At 42.5% G+C, this 10,605-nt stretch overlaps 1 long non-coding RNA gene across 2 annotated transcripts; it reads right to left on the reverse strand.

The window, feature by feature from the left end:
* Nucleotides 1-275: 275 nt before the first annotated feature.
* Nucleotides 276-10,044, reverse strand: LOC147035774 (uncharacterized). Of its 2 annotated transcripts, XR_015062707.1 has the most exons (4): nt 9,919-10,044; nt 2,135-2,521; nt 1,828-1,933; nt 276-785 (listed from the first exon to the last, which is right to left on the reverse strand). It is a non-coding gene; the product is annotated as an uncharacterized LOC147035774 (long non-coding RNA). The 2 variants fall into 2 exon arrangements; XR_015062723.1 differs by lacking the exon at nt 1,828-1,933.
* Nucleotides 10,045-10,605: the final 561 nt, after the last annotated feature.

A 10,605-nucleotide genomic window follows, 5' to 3' on the forward strand; every position in this document is an offset into this window, starting at 1 on the left:
TGATCCCATGGTATCCTTTGCGGAGAGTGTGCGAGATATCTTCGTCACCCTGAATAAATTTCAAATTACTGACCCAACATACAGAAGGCATTGCATCTGCAGCACACCTATATCCTCAGCTCATGATGCTACCCCACAGCCTTGTGCTTCACATGAAAGAAGAAGAAGAATACTCTCATGTGACCATCAATAGAAATATGGCCAAATGCAAGTTGTTGGAGTCAGAGGTACCGAGTCAAGTACAATGTTTTTGCACAATTTATTTTTTTATTGCAAGGGATTGTGGGATCATACATTCGTCAACTTTATTCTCTCCATCCTTCATTTGTTAAGCACCTTAAAACATTTTGGAAGAAAAATGCATCCAAAGATTCCGTAACTTGAAGATATAATGGCAAAAATCTTTGTAACTTCAGCAAACTTCCCTTGGGTACTGTTGTATGCGGGAACGAAGGCAAGAAACACCATGGTGGAAAATGTTATGCTGAAGCTTATGAATCTGAGTTCACTGGGTTGTGTGGAAAGCTTTTGTCCTTTAAAAGATAAATACCAGCTAATTGCGAGCAGAAATGCCAGATAGACCAGGGCACACGTTATCCACACCAGTGAAGCTGTTGAACACTCCATAACGATGGTTCCAACACGGATCTCAAAATTGCTGGTTGGTCTGGGTTCAGCCACGATTGCCCAGATCACACAGAAAGCAATTTGAGGAAGTGCACAAATTATGCCCATTGCTTGTGACATCAAAACTTTATATTTTGCATTGGCGATTAATACTGCATCTGAAATGTAAAAGAAACACACACACACACACACACACACACACACACACACACACACACACACACACACACACACACACACACACACACACACACACACTGAGACTTTGACTTTTGTATACCTTTCTATATACAAACTCAGAAAAACAGTTTCACATAACATTCAAAACAAGTCATAATAAAAATGTCAAGTACACAGTTAAAATGAAAGAATGAGGTCATTATGGTCCACTTTTACACAATGTATCCCATTAACACCATTTCTGCTTAAACAGTTCTAGATTATTTATATTTTGATGAAAATAAAATTCTGCACATAATCTGGCCACGGCAAAGGCTAAAAAACCGTTAAAACATCGTAATCAGCATCAGGGTTTGCAAGAAGTTTAGCTTTCCTTGTTTTATAAATTTCGAGTTTCCCTTCAGCTCTTAGGAAATTGGTGAGAGCAGAGTCAATCGGATTTTTGAATTTAGCGTCAATCCTAAAATTAAAGTACGCAAAGAAAAGGAAATATTCACGTGATTGCACATTTGTGATCAATTTTTGATCTATGAAAAACATTGCATGTTTTTTTTTAATTTTGCCAATACTTCAAAACATCATTCGATGTATCATGGAATATTGTTACAAAATAGACGAGGTCCCTTGGTGCTACCCATTCCTGATGCCAATTATTATCAGAGGACAGGACCCTGCCTCGGCCATAATTGCCATTAGTCCTATCCGGCTGCCAGGTGTAAGCTTCCCAAGCTTATAGGCCGTGATATGATGTAAACTTGTGCAAACACAAAGCCAGTAGCTCCCAGGAGCTGGTGACACAACAGATTTTTTAATTTAAAATGTGCGCACAAACCCGACACCACAAGCCCCATGCCTGCAAACCATGGGCCCACAAATCCCACACCTGCAATACCATTTCTTTAAACCCCACACCTGCAAACCCCCTTTCCACAATTCCCAAATGTGAAAACCCCCGCACAGGCAATCCTTTCTTTTTCCAAAGGCAATCTGCTAAAACAACATCTCACGCCAGCAACTCACACCACGAGCTGACTTCACCTTGTCCCTCTTCTTAAAATACATCCTCCTTAGTGAGCGTTTTGTCAAGGTAACCACATCTGGTTCATCAAAAAACCAGGGAGGAAATCTAATAAAAGGGAAATTAAAGTCAAAAAATAAAATAAATGAATAAAGAGATGCTATTCTCTCTGACAGCTGACCAAGCATTCATTAAGTAAGACAAATAAACAGCACAACATTATTCATGTACTTAAGCTAACCGCTCCTCCACCATTTCCCACAGACGCAACAACATTTACAAAAAAATTAATCTGAAAAGTTTGTTCACCTTGTGAGTGAACATTTAATCTAATTGTCATGTTCAGCAGTGAGCTTGCAGAAAGTGTGAGGCACGCAAGATTCAGTCTCTCTCTAAACAAGCAACTCAGCTTGGTGGGGGGGCCCATAAAGACCACATTGCTGGCCAAACAGCTCCAGAGCGAAGCCATCAACAATCCGCTGACACGTGTGTTTGTATCTTTCACATCTTCTTTGCTGTTCGAATACAGTATAACAGCAGCAGCAATTATGATCACCATCCCCACGGACATCAAAGTGAGCACGGTGACCGTTAGAGCATCAGAGAATGCCAGAAACTCCTTCGGCATTGGCACACACACACTGCTGCTCTCTTGTGACCACATTTCTTGCGGACACCTTTGGCATTCATGGGAGCCTGGATGCAGAATTCATAAGAAGGCATTTTGTGGATTAAGCTTTCATGTAGATTGGCAAAGATAAGTTGTTTTGTGATTTTAAAATTACAAAAAAATATGATGAGTGATGCTTCTTAAACAAAAAAGTACACCAAAGGCATGACATCATTTCCAGAGGCAGTGAGAAACCAACCATCACAAAGCAGCATAGGGTAAGGACATTGTCATGTAAAATCACATGGTGCAGGTCATGACTACCCAACAGTACAGGATCCCAACCTCGATGGTAATGGATTGAGAAACTGTTATATCAGTGGACCTTAAAATTCCCAGGTTGCTGTTCTACTGTGGACACACATGGACGGTGGCCCTTGCATCTACTTCCGTTACTTTCCAAGGGCCACCAAGGTGCCTCTACTCTGGCTTAGGGTTCATTTTGGCTTTTGATGTCTCTTTGGATGTTGTCTCCATTTTCGATTTCAGGAAGTAGGAGGAAGTTCCTCCCAGAACTCAAAATTCCACATCCGTTTTCGTTAAAGGATCACGATTCATGAACCAAACTGTTTAACTTGGTAACAACTTATTTTCACTGCGTGAACTTTCTTTTGGAATATACAGTATATTGTGGGCATTTCGCTTGTGTGACATCTTTCACGTTGACCTTGCAGTTTTGCTAATATGCAGAATTATTCAAAACAGTAGTTGGTTGTTGCCGAAATTTCCCAAAATTTTTGCTGTCACCCACCACAAAGTCGTGTTTGTCAAACATTATGCTTTGACTTGGATTTGCAGTGAGAACGTTTTCCCATGATATAATTGGGAAGCGCAGCCTCCACCCAGCTGATACTACACTCATCATGTTGTACTCTGTCTGCCATTCCTACTTCTCCTGAAAGCACCAGGTAACTCGTGGCAGGTTCATACCTGTAGTGTATTATTTTTCTTTGTCTGACATGGTTTGTTTGTCCAACATTTTTTTTTCATCAGGCATTTGTGAATACCGTTTACTTATTTTTTCAGTTTAGTTTTATTGCCTCCCTTGAATTAATCAAATACAAAATACAAGAAACATGTATCATATCACATGGGTGAAACTCCTTCCATATTTTATGAAAATACGTATTTTTGTAACGACCCTTGTGGAGATGTCTGTACGTTCATCATCAGAAAGGCATGACTCGATTACAGGGAATTTCGGTGTTATTATGATACGCTGATTCGTTCATTAACCCATTTCATCCGGAGAAGACGGACTTTACAAGAAGACGGAGGAAATTGTAAAAGGCGTTGGGGAAAAGGAAAAGGAGAGCTTTACTCGATTGGAATACAATGAAAGGCTACGATGTTCCTCAACCCCACGTGGGCAATTTATAATTGCTGGTGAAGACTGCTCGAGTTATCACTGAGATGGACTTACTATTTATCCTCTGGGAGAACTCATCTTCAATCATCTCACAAAAGATTGAGGAGAACTTGCGTGCCATTGCGATCTGTATCATCATTGTCATGTTATAATATGTAAATATTCTTGAGCTCGGGTTGACTAGTGGGTTTCTGGAACCGGGTGCAACCAGCAGAGAAACAATAGGGTTCTTCTGTCGTGGGTGGAATAAAGGATTGAGTCGGATTCTGAATGCCACGGATGTCTTTTCCTTCCACACTAAAGATCCACCTGCTTGGAGTTTTGGGCACGAGCAACCGCCATTTATTGGTGTCTTTCAGACACTTTCCACTCTTCAGAGATCTTCTGTGGTTGGTGTTGTGCTGAAAAGGGCAACCCCTTTTGTCGTACTTCGCTAGTAACAACTCTTCCCTTGATATTGGCACCTTTGTGTGGCTCGTGTGTAAAGAGTTCTTTTTTGCCTTTGTGGTACCATACATGTCTTGAATTGCCTTACGTGGGTTGGGGAAGCTCAGCTGAAGAGTCCGGAGTCGATTTCTCCTTGGATCCTTCATCAACATTCCTGCCTTCAGCTCTGCCGGGTTCCAGAGGGCTATTCAGTCAAGTACCTCGGCAACTTACCATTCCCTTGTGGCATTTTTATCCCTATCAGATGTATCCCCTTCATTTATACGTTGAATACTCTGACCGCTGGCCAACACTGATGCAGCACCTGCTGCTGAGTGCCCCATTACTCATCCCAATCGATGTCCAAATCCAATCGCTTTCTGTGCCCACCTTACTCAGGTGCACCCAACTGTCCCTGGATCATGTGTTCTTTTTGTCTGACAAAGTGAAGAGGTTGCTGTCAAACCTCGACTCAGATTCTGCAACCGGTCCAGACGGCATCAGCCCACGTGTCCTAAAAACCAGCTCTGCTGCTCTTGCTCACCCTCTCTCTGCTTTTCACCCTCTCATTTGCTCAAGGTCACCTGCCTTCTACGTGGAAATCACCAAACATTACCGTCCTGCCTAAAAATGTGCAAAAACAGATCCGTGCAACTACAGACCACTCAGCCTTCTCCCAATCATCAGCATGGTTAGAGAACCAATCATCACTTCCAACATTAAATTCTTCTTCCTCTCCAATGGCCTGATTTCCGATCATCAATTTGGATTAAGACCAGGTCACTCCAGCATGGATATGCTGATTCTGCTCTCCCAACAATGAATGGAGGTCCTCAATTCCAGACATGAAATCAGAGCCATCTCCTGAGACATATTGCATGTTTCAATAAGGTCTGGCACCCTGCCCTGCCCACCAAACTCTCATCATATGGTATCAAAGGCAATCTCCACTCTTGGCTCGCAGAATTCCTCTCCTGTTGCAGTCATCGTGTGGCCCTCAATAGAGTTCTCTCATCCACTCTTCCTGTACAGGCTGGTGTTCCTCAAATAAGTGTTCTGGGCCCAGTGCTTTTTCTCGTTTTCATCAATAATCTCTCTGATCTCTTGAAAATCCTCTTTATCGCTTTGCTGATTAATCCAACCTCTGCCATACCATCAGTTATCCCTCAGATTGGCAAGGAGCAGCCACTTCACTGTCTGCAGATCTGGATAAAATCACAAGCTGGTCCAAGATCTGGAAATATGTCTTTCATTCCTGACTATGTCTCACTATGTCTCTCTGAAAGGACCATCAGAACCCCCCCCCCCCATCTACTTTCTCAACAATTCTCTTGAAGAAGTCCTTTCAATCAAACTTTTGGGGCTCAATATCTGCCATGATCATTCATGGGAAAGCCACATCTCCAAGCTGGCCTCCAAAGCCAGTCACCTTTTGGGCATCCTCCATTGTGCAAAGTCCTTCCCGGCACACCTGAGCTCCTGACCATGTACAAAGCTTTCATGCACAGCCTGATGGAGTACTGCTCTCCCCTCTGGACTGGTGCTCCCGCCTCTCACCTTTCTCGGCTACATGCTGTGGAAACAAATGCATTTAGGATCATTGATATCTCATGCTGTGAGGTTGTGTCTTTGGACCTCTCACTCTCTCATCGCAGGCAGGTCGGTGGTCTTTCTGTCTTCTAGCATCTTCTCTCTGCCCTCCCCCCCTTTTACTCTGTCTGTTATCTGTCCCACTCATATTTCTACAGCCACTCATGGTCCACAAACAAACCCTTTCTGGATAAACGACCAAAATCAATAAAATAAACACAGAGCGTTGGTGTTGCCAAAGCAGTCTCCTGGGCTATTGGGCACAGTCTGAGAGGGGTCGCCACTATTGGGCATAATCATGGACACAGGATACTCAAATGGCTCGATCATCCCAGCAAGGTGGTACTCACTTTGCCGACCTCAGAAGGATCACAGATTGAGTCAACCCGACCTGGTATTAATTCAATGACCAAGCAGGATTTGAACTCAGGACCGTGGGATCTCAAACCCACCACCAAAACCATTTTTATTTTGTATACATTGTTGAGGCTCATATGAGAGCTAACACACAATTCACAGCAGGGGGGGCATGAAACAAGAGTGGTGGGAGAGGGAAGGAGAAAACAATGGGGAACAGAGACATTAGGAGATCTGTGGAAGGGAGAGGGATGGGGTTGGGAACACAGATCATACAAGATGGACCCTGCAGGGTCTTTCAGGAAGGAAAGCAAGGAATTTGAAGGAGGTAAGTTTGGGGTGGATTCACAGGGGTAAAAAAAAGATCCAGGTTTTGGATGGGGGAAGATAAGAGGTGGTGGTGAATAGCTGTATTGAAGGCCTGGAGGGAAGAATGGGATTGAAGAGAGTGTGGGAGTTTATTCCAAAGGCAGCAAAAAAGAGGAATGAAAGAGTGAAGGTGAACAGTGATTCATGATTTTGGTCGTTTTATCAGAAGGGGTTGCTGGTGGACCTATTTCCTGTGGATATCTGTGGGGGGCATGCTCTGTCTGATCACAGACAGAGCATGGGGTGGGGGGAGGTGAGACTGGAGAGGAGACGGTAGAAGACAAAAAGACCACCGACCTGCTTGAGGTGAGAGATTGAGAGGCCCAAATGCTCAGCCTCTCCACTGGAGATAACAATGATCCTAAATTCCTTGGTTTCCACTGCGTGAAGCTGAGAAAAGTGATAGGCAGGAGCCCCAGCCCAGAGGGGAGAGCAATACTCCATCAGTCTGTGGTCAAAAGCTTTTATGTGCTCAGGAGCTCATGTGGGCCGAGGAAGGACTTTGCACGAAGGAGGATTCCCAGTCAGTGACTGGCTTTTGAGGCCAAGTTGGAAATCTGGCTTTCTCAGGAAAGATCATTACAGATAGTGAGACACAGAAGCTTGAATGAAAGGACTTCTTCCAGAGGTTTGTTGAGAAAGTAGATGGGGTGGGTGGGGGGTGGTTCTTTCAGAGAGACATCGTGAGAGTGTGAGATTAAACCAGCACATGAAGCCAACAACAAGCATCAGAATCACTGCTGACCTTCATTCTTTCATTCCTCTTTTCCCCCACTTTAGCTCAAGCTTCATCCACAAACATTCATCCACAAACTTTCACACACTCTTCAATCCCATTTTTCCCTCCAGTTCTTCAAAATGGCTGTTCACCACCATCTCTTATCTTCCCACATCCAAAACCATGATTATTTCTACCCCTGTTAATCCATCCCAAATTCACCTCCTTCATATTCCCTGCTTTCCTTCCTGAAATTCCCTGGAGTTTCCATCTTGTTTACCCCGTGTACCCCACCCCATCCCTCTCCCTTCCACAGATCTCCTCATGACTCTGTTCCCCACTGTTTTGTGCTTCCCTCTCCCGCCCCTCTTGTGTCCTTCTCCCCTTTTTATACGTTATGTGTGTTTGCTCTGATCCGAGCCTTGACATTGTATATTAAAAAAACAACAAAACTAGAGGGGGAGCACTCGGGAGAGTGCAAAACCTCCGCCGCCAATATTGTTGGGTCACTCAAGTGAACCTTTTATCTTATTCATTAAATATGATGTCAACAGTGCTGACAGAGTTGTAGTTCTTTTCTCCATCTTTTTTGGGGAGGCGGGGGGGTTGGAAATCACTTAAAACATGTAGAAATGCAAAAAAAAGAAATCGAAATTTTGTTGAAAAAAAAGTTTCAAAATTTTTTTTCTCTAACAATTTTTTTTTTGGGGGGGTGGGTTGGAAATCACTTAAAATATGTAGAAATGCAAAAAAAAATGCTCTATTTTTTTGGGGGGGTAACAATTTTTTGTGGGGGGGGTTGGAAATCACTTAAAACATGTAGAAATGCAAAAAAAAATTTTTTTTTTCTCAAACCATTTTTTTTTGTGGGGGGGGGGGGGGTCCAAAATTTAATGGCATGATCCTTGGACCATACCTAACCCCCCAACACCCCCACCAAGTTTCGTCGAAATCCATCGAGGACCTTTTCCATAATACTGTTAACAAATAAACAAACACACAAACAAACAAACAAGCAGTCATCGACTGGTACTTACGAAATCGTCAACTTGACCTCTGACTTTAGCTAATAAAAGCTGTCTCTGTCGAAGGTAGTGACGCAAACCAGAAGTTTCTACCATGATTCTGTACTAAACCATCAAAAATTGAATTTTTGACCTCACTCTGACCTTGACCTTTGACCGATTTTGACCAAAATCTAATCAGCACTAGCCATCACCCTCCTGAATCACGTGGTGTAATTTGACATTAGTAACTTCTTCCGTTCTCGAGTTATCTGTACCACACTCTCAAAAATCGAATATTTGACCTCACTGTGACCTTGACCTTTGACCGATTTTGACCAAAATCTAATCCGCACTAGCCATCACGCTCCTGAATCACGTGGTGTAATTTGACATTGGTAACTTCTTCCATTCTCGAGTTATCTGTACCAAACCATCAAAAATCGAATATTTGACCTCACTGTGACCTTGACCTTTGACCGATTTTGACCAAAATCTAATCAGCACTAGCCATCACCCTTCTGAATCACGTGGTGTAATTTGACATTGGTAGCTTCTTCCATTCTCGAGTTATCGTGCCTACAAACAAACAAACAAACAAACAAACAAACAAGCAGTCATAGACTGGTACTTACGAAATCGTCAACTTGACCTCTGACTTTGTCTAATAAAAGCTGTCTCTGGAGAAGGTGGCGACGCAAACCAGAAGTTTCTACCATGATTCTGCACCAAACCATCAAAAATCGAATTTTTGACCCCACTGTGACCTTGACCTTCGACTGATTTTGACCAAAATCTAATCAGCACTAGCCACCACGCTCCTGAATCACGTGGTGTAATTTGACATTGGTAGCTTCTTCCGTTCTCGAGTTATCATTTTTTGGATGTTTGACCTCACTGTGACCTTGACCTTTGACCGATTTTTACCAAAATCTAATCAGCACTTGCCATCACCCTCCTGAATCACGTGGTGTAATTTGACATTGGTAGCTTCTTCCGTTCTCGAGTTATCATTTTTTTGGATGTTTGACCTCACTGTGACCTTGACCTTTGACCGATTTCGACCAAAATCTAATCAGCACTAGCCATCACCCTCCTAAATCACGTGGTGTAATTTGACATTGGTAGCTTCTTCCATTCTCGCGTTATCTGTACCAAACCATCAAAAATCGAATATTTGACCTCACTGTGACCTTGACCTTTGACGAATTTCGACCAAAATCTAATCAGCACTTGCCATCACCCTCCTGAATCACGTGGTGTAATTTGACATTGGTAGCTTCTTCCGTTCTCGAGTTATCGTGCCTACAAACAAACAAACAAACAAACATACAAACAAACAAATAAACAAACAGAAACGGAAGTCATCAATATACTTACGAAATCTTTAGATTTCGTAAGTAACAAACAAACAGAAAGGGGTGAAAACAGTAACCTCCATCCATCTTCGAAGATGGCGGAGGTTAAAAAACCAAAAGTGATTTCGACCCTTTGTCTGAATTATGAAAACTACATGAAATTGGTGACTTGGAATGATTACCATTGAAGAATTGAAATGCACTCAACCACACGTATGGAATGAAAACAAACCTGTTGTGTTTGAATACTCTCCATCTGCACAAGCAAAGCAGTCAAAACAGCAAATCGGCTCCCCTTCTCTTGTGACTTTCCTTGTTCCTGGTTGGCATGCTTCACTGCACACAAAGTCAGGAACCTGCAACGTTTCCCAAATTTTTTCATTCATACAACTGTTTTGTTATTATACATCTCACACAAAATAATACAATGATCAGTTCAGTTATAGCTGCTCCTTTTGTTACATTTTCATTGACTTAAATTCACTTTTCTTAAAATACTATAAATCAGGGGAGGCGCGAGTGCCCCTCCCTTTATATGGAACGGTTTCTCTGTATGCAACTTTAATACGAGGACTGAAAATTCGTTTCTCGTCTTTAGTTGGACAAAACCGGCTGCAAATTTCAGAAGTAAATTCTTTGTACGTCAAGGTAATATGTTTCAAATTTCAGCAACGTCCATTTCTGCATTTTGAGATTTTTTTTAATGAAAACCCTCAAAATTTACATTGGTGCCTGTCTGTCTGTCCGTACGTCTGCCCAAAATGTGTTGGCGCTTATATCTCGAAGGCGAAACATTGAAACTCGCTGAAACTTGTAACATACATCCGCCAATCCTTACGATAATTCATGGACCAGTGTTTGTGTGTTTGCTTGTGGGTTTGTTTGTCAGCGTAGTCCTCCTACTGTTCTGGCCCAATTT

This window comes from Eptatretus burgeri, chromosome 1 (assembly GCF_056783735.1).
Source record: "Eptatretus burgeri isolate ZD-2024b chromosome 1, Ebu_testis_v1, whole genome shotgun sequence".
Lineage (NCBI taxonomy): Eukaryota > Metazoa > Chordata > Myxini > Myxiniformes > Myxinidae > Eptatretus > Eptatretus burgeri.